A 14,484-nucleotide genomic window follows, 5' to 3' on the forward strand; every position below is an offset into this window, starting at 1 on the left:
CGATCAAATTATTTATAAAATCCACTACAATAATCTAAAAATCACATACTTTAATTCAATTGGTTCAACTTTGATATAACAATTATTATAAAATCCCTAGGCTCACAAATGTCAATTTAATCAATTCATGATAATAATAATAATAATTCAAAATCCAGTTTCTATATATCCAAATACCCAGAAAACATCTATATCAATTTATGTAATCATATGTTTAATAGGTTGAATTGTGGAAAATTCATGACATAATTTATTCCCTTTACCTTGGTCTTCGGTTGTTGCCGAGAAAGTCCAAACCTAAAATATGCTCCGATTATTATACTATTATTTCATAAATATCTTACTTTTAGCTTTTTGTTATATATATATATATATATCATATTATCTAATTAACATATGTGAATTATACTATTTAGTTTATTACCATATTTAATCAATCACCCAATTAATTAATTCATTAATTAATTAATTTTTTTTTCGGGTTACTATAATGGGGACCCAATACCATAGTAAATAGGGAACTAATACCTGGTGCAGGGACCCCGAATACCATAGCAAATTAGGGAACTCGTACTCGGCATAGAGACTTGAGTATCATAGCAAATAGGGGACTCGTACTGGGCATGGGGACCCGAGTACCATAGTAAATAGGGGACTCATACTGGGCATGGGGACCAGAGTACCATAGCAAGTAGGGAACTCGTACTAGGCATGGGGACACGAGTACCATAGAAAATAGGGAACTCGTACTTGGCATGGGGACTCGAGTACCATAGCAAATAGGGAACTCATACTGGGCATGGGGACTCGAGTACCATAGCAAATAGGGAACTCGTACTGGGCAAGGGGACTCGAGTACCATAGAAAAAAGGGAACGCATACTGGGTATGGGGACCCTAGTACCATGGCAAATTGGGGACTCGAGTACCATAGCAAATTGGGAACTTGTACTAGGCATTGGGATCCGAGTACCATAGCAAATAGGGAACTTGTACTGGGCATGGGGACTGGAGTAACATAGCAAATAGGGAACTTGTATTGGGCATAGGGACTTGAGTACCATAGCAAATAGGGAACTCATAGTAGGCATGCGGACCTAAGTACTAGAGCAAATAGGGAACTCGTACTGGGCATGGCGACCCGGGTACCATAGAAAATAGCGAAAACGCGTACCGGGCATGGTGACCCTAGTACCATAATAAATTGGAAAACTCGTACACGGAATTGTGACCCAAGTACCTTAGCAAATGAGGGGAACGTGTGCCGGGCATGGTGACTTGAATACCATAGCAAATTAGGGAAACTCGGACAAGGCATGGTGACCCTGGTACCATAGTAAATTAGGAACTCGTACTAGGCATGGGTACCTGAGTACCATAGGAAATAAGGAGAACTCGTACATGGCATGGGATCCCGAGTATCATAGCAAATAGCGAACTCGTACTGGGCATGGGGACTCGAGTATCGTAGCAAATATGGAACTCATACTAGGTATGGGGACCCGAGTACCATAGCAAATAGGGGGCTCGTTGTGACCCCCCGATTTCTATACATTTTTTTTTTTTTTACTAATTATTTATCCACACCATCAGCCACGTTATCAATTCTGATACCATGCATATAACCCAACCCACATTGGGTACCGGGTATACTAGGTCATAACATAAATAAATCACCTAGTAGCAGAAGTCATCATATATAAACAAGCCATAACAAATACACATACTAGAGTATATTCCACCCAAATCCATACACATATCCAAAGTACATTCCCAAACATAAAAACCCTAAAAAGTTATCCAACCCCATCTAACATACTCACCATGTATATCAGGGTCCTTGCTCCACTATATCTGGGAGCCCTATAACCAACTCGATCCCGGTCTCCTGAAAAGTTTAATATTTGGGTGAGACACATCTAAGTAAGATGGAATAAATTATTAACAGTGTGTGGCAATATGAATGTAGTTGAAATAATAAATAAAAGCTCTTTCAAACTGTTAATGATTTGAGAAAATAATGGTATATATATATAATCACACAAATATATAACATAGCTTTTATAAGCTTTATCCACATTTTCAAATTCATTCATTTCCCATTTCCTTATTCTTTATATTTTTCCCCCCTTTTTCCTTTATTTTCAATGTTTCTTTTAACAGACACGCGAGTATCCTCAGTACCTTGTACCATGCCATGTTTGTAACTCATGGCCACTTTCCTTTCACTATCCAGCCCATGGGTATCCTCAGTACCTTGTACCATGTTATGTCTGTAACCCATGGCTGCCCTGAGGATTTTTCTCCACGCCATGCTTTCCCCCCATGGTCAGGGTTGTGCGGCCCGAAGGCTGGATCTAACTGCGGTTGGCCAACTCGGTTAGATCAAATAATACTATAAACATGTCGGTAGTAATGAATGGCCTACCTCATACCCTGGTCCAGAATCTAGGGGGCAATATACAACCCTACTCTGGCCCATTTGCACTACCACGCCACACGCTCCGCGAGTTCGTGTGGTTGCACTTTTAATCCGCTAGCATCAGTACCGTGCTTGATATCATAGCCCATCGCTGGGGTTTACATACCATCCATCAAGGTTTATTCCTTTTCACCATTTCACTTTCTCATATTATCATTTTCCACTTTCATAATATACATACATTGCAGTTGTTACACTGCAATGTTTACATTTCCAATATTCACATTCATTATTCACAAATCAGTATTCGTATGTCAATTTCCACATTTCAGTATTCCTAGCATTTCACATCCTATTTCGTCTCATAACAATATAAATATACATACGAAAATATATTTCATTTCACATATTTCGTCAATTCCAGCAAACATACATCAATATTCCATATTTTCTTCATTTCATAAAATCATTCCCATATTTCACATATCTCTATATATACATATACTAACATATCATGCTTTCCTTGTTTCCATGAAATCATTTTAACATCCATTTATCCCCTTTCCATTATTTTTCAGAAAATCATGTTAACATTTCCAGTTTCAACCATTTCCAAGGATATTAATTATCATATCAATTTCCCAAATTTTCCACATTTTAAGTCACAAACCAAAATATTTATTTCACCATTTTTTCCAAAATCATATGTCACAAAGTATCTCATTTATCAATCATATAATAATAATAATAATAATAATAATAATAATAATAATAATAATAATAATAATAATAATTCAAGAAAATTATAATAATCCATTTCATAACTAAATCAACTAGTATTTCACAAAAATCCTACTATAATTTATTCCCCTTACCTGTCTTACTGAGATATCCACACAGTTCAATCCTGAGCTCGTGGCATTTCCAACACAAAAACCTACAATTTCCATTTCCCTAGAACATTCAACAGAATTCAAACATAATTTCCATAAAACATTTCCTAGGCTCTCAATAACCTAAACAAATTATTAAACTCCAACATAATCAACTTAACTAGGTTTTCCTAAACTATGCCCACAGGGTCCCAAAATTTCGCCCGCAGCACTTACCCGAGCTCTGAATTCATTAACCCTAATTCAACCTTAGAATGCCCAATTTTTTAACATTTCCAAATCTACAATAATTAAATAATAATTAACCCTTTAATAACTCCCTTAGCCTAATTTTGAGGTTATGCCTACGACAAACCCACAAGAAATATACTTCGCTAGACTTGTAGTAAATCATCCCTAGATTCTCGTGGTGATGTCCAATCGTCAATTAGGCTTAATATTTACGATAAATTAAGGTAAAAGTAAGAATTAAACTTACCCCAGGAGATATGCTTACCCTACTCCTATGACAAATCCGCTCTAGTAGAAATGTTGGTGGCGAAGAATAGAGTCCAACAGTATTTTTTGATTTTTGATCGAACGAAAATCAACTGAGAAATTGAAGAGAGTCAGAGAGAGAGAGACAGAGGAGACGAGAGAGAACGTGAGAGAATACAAAGAGAAGAAAAATAAACTAAATGCGCAGGGGGAGGGGGCGGTTGCAGAAGAATGAAAAAGGATTTCAAATTGAAATCCAATCCATCTAATTCTATTAACATAAATTATATTAATATTATATATATATATACACTTTACTTAACCCATACATATATATATATATATATATATATATATATATATACCTATATATCTTTTACATCATTTTTAAAGTTACTTTAATTTAATAATCCTTAATTTATAAATTGATTAATAATTAATATTTTATTATTTATTTTATTATTATTATTATTATTATTATTATTATTATTATTATTATTATTTATTTTTATTTTTACATACATTGGGGCCATCACACTCGTACTGGTCATGAGGACCTGAGTACCATAGCAAATAAGGAACTCGTACTGGGCATGGGGACCCAAGTACCATAAAAAATAAGGAACTCATACTGGGTATGGGGACCCTAAACCATAGCAAATAGGGGACTCGTACTGGGCATGGAGACCCGAGTACCACAAAAAATTGGGAACTTGTACTAGGCATAGGGATCAAAGTACCATAGCAAATAGGAAACTCGTACTAGGCATGAGGACCCGAGTACCATAGCAAATAGGAAACTTGTACTCGGCATGGAGACTTGAGTACCATAGCAAATGGGGAACTCGTACTAGGCATGGGGACCCTAGCCCCATAGCAAATAGGAGACTCGTATTGGGCATGGGGACTTGAATAACATAGCAAATTGGAAACTTTTACTGGGCAAGGGGACCCGAGTACCATGGGGAACTCGTACTAAGCATGGGGACCCTTACTAAAAAAAAAAAGGTTTTTGGTGACGAAAGTATTAGTGACGGTTTTAAAACCGTCACTAATAGTGTTGTATTAGTCACGATTTTTAAGAACCGTCGGTAATAGTGTAAGCATTAGTGACGGTTTTAGCAGCCGTCACTAATACAAAACTATTAGTGACGATTTAGAACCGTCACTAAAACTTTCGTCACTAAAAATTGCACTGTAAACAAATTTCACGTGAAAATTTTTCTGGAAAAATATTAGCGACAATTCTATCGTATTAGTGACAGATTAAATTCATCACTAAAAGTCAATTATTAGTGACGATTAACAAACCGTCACTACTAATATTTATGAATATATTAAAAAAATTTAGTTAAGGATATTAGTGACGGATCTCCTAATCCATCACTAATAATGGTGTATTAGTGACGATTTTGAAACCATCACTACTAGTGTTTTTATTTAAAAAATATTTAGTTAACGATATTAGTGACGGATTGGGAGATCTGTCACTAATAAGAGGATATTAGTGACAGGTTTTGAAACCGTCACTACTAGTTTTTTTAATTAAAAAATATAAAATAAATTTAGTTAAGGGTATTAGTGACGGTTTGGGAGAACCGTCACTAATAATAGGGTATTAGTGATGGTTTTGAAACTGTCACTGATAGTTCTTTTATTTAAAAAATATAAAATAAATTTAGTTTAGGGTTTTAGTGACGGATTTGACAACCGTCACTAACAAAAAATTTAAGTTCAGAGTATTAGTGACGAATTTGTAAATTTGTCACTATTGGCCCCTTATTAGTGATGGATTGACAACCGTCACTAATACTTCTTGTTTTAAAAAAATTTAAAATTTTAAGTTCAGAGTATTAGTGGCGAATTTATGAATTCGTCACTATTTGTTCCTTATTAGTAATGGATTTGAGAACCGTCACTAATAATTCTTTTTTTAAAAACAAATAAAAAAATTTTCAATTCAGAGTATTAGTGACGATGTTGTAAATTCGTCACTAATAAGAGACCAATAGTGACGAATTTTTAGATTCGTTACTAATACTTCTTTTTAAATAAAAAATAAAAAAATTATGTTTAGAATATTAGTAACAAATTTATAAATTTGTCACCATTGGTCCTTTATTAGTGACGAATTTCTATATTCGTCACTACTAGGCCATTATTAGTGACAAATTTTTGTCCGTCACTAATGCTTTGTTATTTATAAAAAAAATAGGCGGAGAGTAGCAGTGACGGTTTTTAAACCGTCACTAATGCCCAAAAACCCTTATTCCTTTCTGTAGGATATTTTCCCACACTACTTTCCTCTCCTTCTCCAGCTGGCCACCTCTTCCCCTCCGCCTGCTCCCGCGAACCTCTCTAGCTCCCAATCTCCCGCTGCTCTCAGCCGCAAGCCACTGCTTTCCCACACTTTCCCTCTTGCTCCAACTCCTCCACTTCCCCTCCTGCTCTTGCGATCCTCTCTCCCAGTCTTCCCCTGCTCTCGGCCGCAAGTCACCGCCTGCGAGTCACGGTAGGTTGTCGCTCGGTTCCCCTTTGTCGCAAGCGACCGTATGCGAGTCACCAGAGGTCATCACCCGATTCCCCTCCATCACAAGTTGTCGCCTGACTCCCCTCCACCGCAAACCAATGCCTGTGAGCCACAAGCCACCGCCAGCAAGTTGTTGGAGTCCGTTGCTCTTCTCTGTAAGCTTCTCTTTCTTTGTATCTGTGCATTTGTTAATTTCTAGATTTTTATCAATTTTAGGAGTTTATATCATCAAACGTATATAAATAAATCATTTTATGCCATGTGTTTGGATCCTAAATTTAAATTTTCGTAAGCTTAGATAAAGTTAATATTACATATTTTATGTTATATTTTAATTAAATTCACACAATAAATTCAAAGTTAAAAATTTAAGGAATTCATTATTTGTTGGTCTCAATTATTTGTTTATTGCTTGCAAGTAGGAGTCTAAGGTCATGTATGATCTTGTTATAGGGATTGATAATTATCATTAAAAAGGGTCTTATAGTGGTAAGTTATAGCCTACAAGTAGGGTCTAATGCAATTAACAATATGTTCCTTTTACGTATGCACTTGTTAAGGGTGAAACCACGCAGACTTTGACTTGGTTCTTGATATTATTTAGGTGATGCTTCAAGTAAGAAGAAAAATTAAATTGTAGTATTTAATTAAATACAGTCACTTACCACCAAAGCTAACTCTCATTCAGGTATCTTTGGGCATGCTATTATTTTTATTGGGCAATTCCAAGAATTATGAGAATAGATGAGAGATTTTGGATTAAATAGTTTAAATAATCTTCCTTCCAAATTAAGGAGAAAGGGACTGTAATGTTTAGGGTCATGCCAACTCAACCTTATCTCTAGAACATATGTGTACCTTGAGAAAAAAATGTATGAATTCAAAGAAACAAGTAATTGTGTGTGTTGGACCTTAAGTTCTAACACCACCAACTCAAACCATCTTTCACTAGGAATATCATCGAAGAGTCATTGTCAAGCCCTATAACATCAATGTAGAACACATAGATCACTTGGGGACATTCAAGGCACTAATGGTTCCATGAATCCCCAAAAAAAATTACATACAAAGCATGCTACAACCTTGAAGAAATATGCCAAATATAGTGTTCTAGCCTAAAGGCATCCTTGGTATGTTATTTTCACGCAATTCAATGCTTTGTCTATTAACCTTTTTATTAGCAATTAGAGGTCGTGGAAAACTCCACTAGCTTTGTGGAAATTAGGGGAAAATAAGTAAAAGGAGTATGTTACGTGTTCCAATTTTAAGGTGTGTGAAGTCCTAAACTTTGGCCATGGTGGCCATTACAACACTAAAAACATGTTGTGACCATCTAATTTAGGTTCTCTCTCTCCAAAAAAAAAACTCCCAAAGTCAATGTTTAAGCTTTTGGGGCATAAAAATGATCATTGCAACATTAAGGAGACAATGCAAACCAAACCTTAAATGCCCCTTGCAAACTTAAATTTCAAGTCAAAATATATGGATCAAAAAATTAAATAACAACTTGCTTTATCAAATCTGAGAATGGGATTACAACTCAAAATATTTCTTTATAAAAAAGTATCTTTTGATCCTTTTCTTGTCAAAAAAATCTAGAAAGTACTTTATCAATGGTCAAGCCAATTTGCTTAATTGGGTTAGTGTTGTAACAAGATATTGTTGGAAGAGGAAGTATGAGCATACAAAAAAGTAGCTTTAGTAGATAATGTTGCTACTCCCTTTATCAAAAAACTTTTGTAACAACACTTATACATATTATGAAGATGGGTATATGACATATAGTGCAAATAAGAAATTTTTAGTTGTATGCCATCAAAGCCAATTAGCTCCATAACACTTTTTTTTCTTGCATTTTCCCACATTATAATTAATAAAGGCAAGTTAATTACTCATTCCAAACAAACATCATATTTATTATATGAATAAGTCTATAAAATCTACATTGAGAATATAAGTTTTCAAAAAGATCGACAATATGATACTTATCAATACTTAATTTTTAAAGTATTCTTAGCCATTGGATTGTGAATTAAGCATTGAAAATCTAGAAAGACTTGAGTATGTCCTATCTATCTTATAGGGTTACTTGTTAGAGAGTACGGTAAGCACAATCACATTAAGGATATATAAATTTAGTTACATTGCCTGCCAATTAGATATTCTCTTTAATAGTTATATGAGCAATCATTAAACTTTAGTATTCATTTTTTTTTTTTTTTGGGGTATTTAAGCTTCTCACACATTTCAATTATGTGATCAATGTGTTATTTGAGATTGCTCTTCCAATGAAATTGGTTGAATTTCCAAGGTTCATATCTCTAATATCCCTTGTTGATACACATTGTCTATGGCCTAGAGTGCAAGAGAGACCTTTAAAGGGATCATCGTATTAAGATTGTACTGTGTTTTTGTTATCATGTCTTACAATTATTGAACACATCATGGAGCAACCAAAGTGAAGTGATCCTCGTGAGAAGATTTTGGGACATCCATGAGAAGCATTTGAAACATCCTTCTTTTCCTTCGGTTGGACTGATATGCTAGGAATAAATTTCTATGGGTACGTAGGATCCTAGTTTGACTTGTTCATAAGCAATGCAATTATATGATCTTTGTCTTTGACTTGGTCAAAATAATGATCTTTCTTTCCATTTCTACTATCTTATCTTTTTTAAGTAGCAGAGCTAATCACCATAACAAGCATGACGTGAGCTAGTGGGTGGGTATTAATCTGAATGAATAGGATCTCCTCCCTTTCTCCACCACACACAATTACTTTTATTTCATGTTTCACATTGTATTTAATTGTAGTATTTTGCTTCAAGGTGATGGAATAATGCTATTTTATTGAGTTTAGTTCTATTGCTTGTGAAATTCTGCTATTCCTCTATTTATATTTATATTTCTTGTGCAATTCTACTAGTTTTTAGTATTTTGGAATTTCACTTTGGTGCGATATTCCCTTTTTGGATTTAATAAAAATGAAAGATATTCTCCATTCTAACTATTTTATATCGAAAATCCTTAAAAAAAGAAATGAGTTTACACCACTTTGAAAAAAATGTCATTTTAAGTCATCCATTGCATTAGATAAAATTGATCGTCCTTACACATATTATTAAAAAACAAATGCGTACATGCAATGCATAGATAAGTCTTATATTCCTCAAATTGAAAGCCTGAAATCATAGCCCCATGCATGTTTTTTTTTTTTTTTTCAACTTTATGTATTCATTGAAGCTTAGACCCGTCCAAGAACGGTTACTATACATTCATTCCTAATCGTACATGTGAGACAAATCAATTGTTATATTTCAACTAATTATTAGTCATACTATGTTGACTAATAATTACTTGACATGTTAATTATTTGTTTCACTTACAATTAGTAATGTTTGTATTTCAACCATTCTTGGATTGTCCAATGTGGACAGTTCAGGAAGTTGTATTTACATTACATCGTTCACACTTTGTCAATTGTCATTATATATTTTGAGCGCATCTCTACTTGTGTTCTCTGGGTGCATAGTGGGGTGTCGTGACAATTTGTTAGTGATGGAAAACTAGCAAAATTTTCACTTCCCCCATCTCGTGTACTTGGAGAGCCATGGGAAGATGCTGCCGAAATTTATAATGACTACGACGAAGGAATTTGAGCGATTGATCGCAATGTAAATGCAACATTCCTAAATGGGATAGGATCTGTACCCTTTAAAGTATGATGGTTGATTATAGGATTCACAATGCATGCATGATAAACATTATGAGAATATAATGAACAGCATTTACTTGAACATATTATAAGGTAATTAATGAACATGGATAAGAGTTGGATGAACGCTCGGGGTAGGTTTTTGCCGGAATACGTGAAAGAGGTACATGATTTCATAGAGTTCGTGCGTCCTCATGCAGACAAAGCCAGTAGAATAAGGTGTCCTTGCACAAAATTCCAAAACATAACATTCAAACACATTGTTCTAGTCCATTCACATTTGTTAGACTTTGGAATAGAGAAAAGGTACACAACATTTGTGTTCCACGGTGAAGATTATGTAGTTCAGAGCGATAATGATGACAATGAAGATGAGCGGGCAAATATAGTAGGTGGTGATACACATTCGGAAGGGTTACTTGAAATGTTAGGTGACTTGCAAAGGGGGATTGCAGTGGACACGGATGATGTCAGTGTGTCGCGTACTAGTGATGAAACTACTTCAGCGGGTACCATACCTTGCGATCCTAGTACATTGAATCGACTCAGTAAACCATTTGCTAATCTCATGAGGAATGCACGGATGCCCCTATATCCAAACTGTAAAAAATTCACAAAATTAGAGTTTTTGATAAAGTTGCTTAATGCAAGGACAATGCATGGGTTATCTCAGAGCGCATTCAACATGCATTTAAGCCTTATTAAGACAACACTGCCTAATGGTGAAGCACTTCCCAAGTCTTTTTATGAGGCGAAGACATACATGTGTGAATTGGGTCTCGATTGCACTCTAATACATGTGTGTAGGCATGATTGTGCACTCTTTTATGGTGAACATGAAAATGCGAATAAGTGCCCAGAATGTGGTGAACTGAGGTATACAACTAATCAAAAGAAGGGTAAAAAGATCCCCAAAAAATTTTTGCGATATTGTCCATTAATCCCACGGCTACAACGATTGTATATGTGCAAAAAGACTGCTATAGATATGAGATGGCATCAAGAGAAACGTCTTTAAGATGGAAACACCCTTAGCCATCCAACGGACTCCAAAGCTTGGCCCAAATTTGATAAAATGCATCCATGGTTTGCTAGTGATCCGCGCAACATCAGACTTGGCCTTACTTCAAATGGGTTCAATCCTTTCGGTAACATGACCAACCCATATAGCATGTGGCCAGTTATGATGATGCCATACAATATGCTGCCATGACGATGTATGAAAGAACCTTTCATTTATATGTCTCTGCTGATTCCCAGACTGAGAGCACCTGGTAATGATATTGATGTTTACCCACATCTGTTAATTGACGAGTTGAAAGAATTATGGGAAAAAGGAGTGGAGACATTCAATGTGCAAACCTGGACAACATTTCAAATGCATGTTGCAGTCTTGTGGACAATTAATGATTTCCCTGCATAAAGCAACTTGTTAGGTTGGAGCACAAAAGGTTACTTAGCATGCCCAATATGTAATAAGGATGTTGGGTCCTTATCCTTGAAGCATGGCCACAAGTTATGCTTTATGTGTTATCGTCATTTTCTACGAACTGGACATCCTTGGAGGACTCGTGGCGTCAGAAGCTTCAATGGAAAACCTGAACGAAGGTCACCGCCAAAGCGGCTAAGTGGGGAAGAGATATTAAACCAGCTAAGGTTGATCGGAGATGTGAAATTTGGGAAACCACTGACCAGTAGAAAAAGAAAACACGCTAAGTGGGAGTTGAATTGGACAAAGAGAAGCATCTTCTTCGAGTTGCCATACTAGAAAGATCTTCTACTATGCCACAACTTGGATGTCATGCACATCGAAAAGAACATTTGTGAGAATGTCATTGGTACATTGCTTGATATAAATGGGAAGACAAAGGACACCACAAATGCTCACCGAGATATGGAAGATATGGGAATATGACCTCAGCTGCACCTGTTTCGTGATGGGGATTAAATTCTCATGCCATCATCTTGTTACACATTTTTGAAGGATGAGAAGAATAAATTCTTCAAATGATTGAAATCAGTGAAGTTCTCGATGGATATGCATCGAACATAGCTCGATGCATAAACACGAAGGAAGGGAAGATGCTAGAAATGAAAATTCATGACTGTCACATCCTTCTACAATAGGTTTTACCCATTTTCCTTTATGAACACTTAACTGAAGATGTTCGCTCGGTGCTGATTGAGCTAGGATTCTTTTTTCGACAGTTGTATTAAAAAAAATTGAGCGTAAACGTACTTGAACAGTTAGAGAATGACATCGTGATCATACTATGCAAGCTGGAGAAATTTTTCCACCAACATTCTTTGATGTGACGGTCCACCTAGCTGTCCATTTACCAAGGGAGGCCATAATTGGAGGATCGGTTCAATATCATTGGATGTATCCTATTGAGAGGTAAAGTATAAAGTCCTTGTATAATGGTCACGTGATTTCCTTGTTTTTATTTTTTTTTTCTTTATTGTGTCTATAAGTCTATAATGCTACATAAAATGCACAGGTTCTTGTCCACTTTGAAGGGGTACGTGTGCAATAAGGCACGGCCGGAAGGTTCAATCATTGAGGCCCACATTAACAGTGAATGTCTTTCATTTTGCTCAATGTATCTACATGATATTGACACAATGTTCAATTGTGATGAGCGAAATGCATACATTCATGCTATTAATGCCGAAGATGAAGAACCCACGAACTCTATATTTTGAGAAAATGTCTAGCCTCTCGGTGCACGAGTTTACGATTTCATTGATATGGACAACCTAGAAAAGGCTCATTTTTACGTCCTCAACAATTGTGATGAAACTGTTCCATATATCGAGTACGTGGTTCCAAACTCCTTACTTTGCATTGTATTTACATATGCATAATTATATACTTACTTGACATTAACATGTACTACTGTTGCATATAGAGAACATAAAGCTGAACTCCTGGCCCAAAATGAACGGAATGTTGTGTAAGTAACAAAAACTGCTTGAGTGAGAAGCAATGTATGTTTTCACTATTGACGGTTTATCCTTCTAAACTCCTATTTATTTAATAAATGAAAGTCATGTATTACAATAAGGAACAAAAGACAAGTAAAGATTTGTACACATTGGCATGTGGCCTCGACCAACAAGTTAACCGCTACAGCGGTTGCATTGTCAACGGGTTACGATTTCATACAAAGTCCCTCGAACTGCATAGAAGAACCCAAAATTTATGGGGTTGCAGTGCTAGGCACAGAAGGAGATGAAGAAATTGGCTACTTTGGTGTGCTGGATGACATTATAGAGCTTAGCTATGGAGCAAACAGAGTCGACCACCTGTTCAAGTGTACCTGATGGGACATCAGCAATAAAAAGACTGGGAAAAACACCTATGTCTACTTCACTAGTGTCAATTTTAACATGACCTGGTATCAAAATGACCCTTTTGTGCTTGCGACGCAGGCAGAACAAGTGTTTTACCTTAAAGACACCAAACTATTCTCTGCTATTTATATTCTGAATTTAAGATATGGTTACATGTATTACTGTCGTGAATATGCTAAATGATTGCATGCTAGTCTAGAATGTCTCCTGCATGGCGGACGCAGTTGATGTGTATTGCATGCTGGTAGTGGATATAGGTTCTCGTGTACCTTCAACTTCTTATAAATGATCTATTTGAACCTATCAAGTGCAGGTTTTATAGGAAAACATCCAATTTATAGACAGCATGCTGCCGAAATTGCATTAAAATTTTCCTAAACAAAAAGAAAAGATAGGCTTAGTTTAATGTTAAAATATTTTTGAAAGGATGAGTGAAACTTAGGAATCATAATAAATGAGGCAATGTAGACTTAGTTCATTTAGAACGGACATTCATTTAGATGTTTTTGGTCCGGTAAGATTAAAGCATTAATTGTCGTGCCAAAATCATTGAAAATATTATATACACTTGGCTGAGGATTTGAAAATTTGAAAAAGGTATAAGTTGAATATATACAGAACTCACAGGGAGCATCATTTTCATAATTAGTTAAATTAAATGCTCTCATCATCTCATAACGTTCATGTCCAAATGTCTAGATGAATAACAATACTACACTAAACCTAATACTATCCACTGTTCTCTGCTATTTATATTCAGAATTTAAGATATGGTTACATGTATTACTATCATGAATATGCTACATGATTGCATGTTAGTCTAGAATGCCTCCTGCATAGCAGATGCAGTTGATGTGTGTTGCATGCTGGTAGTGGATATAGGTTCTCGTGTGCCTTCAACTTCTTATAAATGATCTATTTGAACCTATCAGGTGCAGGTTTTATGGGAAAACGTCCAATTTACAGACGGCATGCTGCCGAAATTGTGTTAAAATTTTCCCAAAAATAAAAGAAAAGATAGGCTTAGTTTAATGTTAACATATTTTTGAAAGGATGAGTGAAACTTAAGAATCATAATAAATGAGGCAATG

The sequence above is a fragment of the Malania oleifera genome, chromosome 7 (assembly GCF_029873635.1).
Source record: "Malania oleifera isolate guangnan ecotype guangnan chromosome 7, ASM2987363v1, whole genome shotgun sequence".
Lineage (NCBI taxonomy): Eukaryota > Viridiplantae > Streptophyta > Magnoliopsida > Santalales > Ximeniaceae > Malania > Malania oleifera.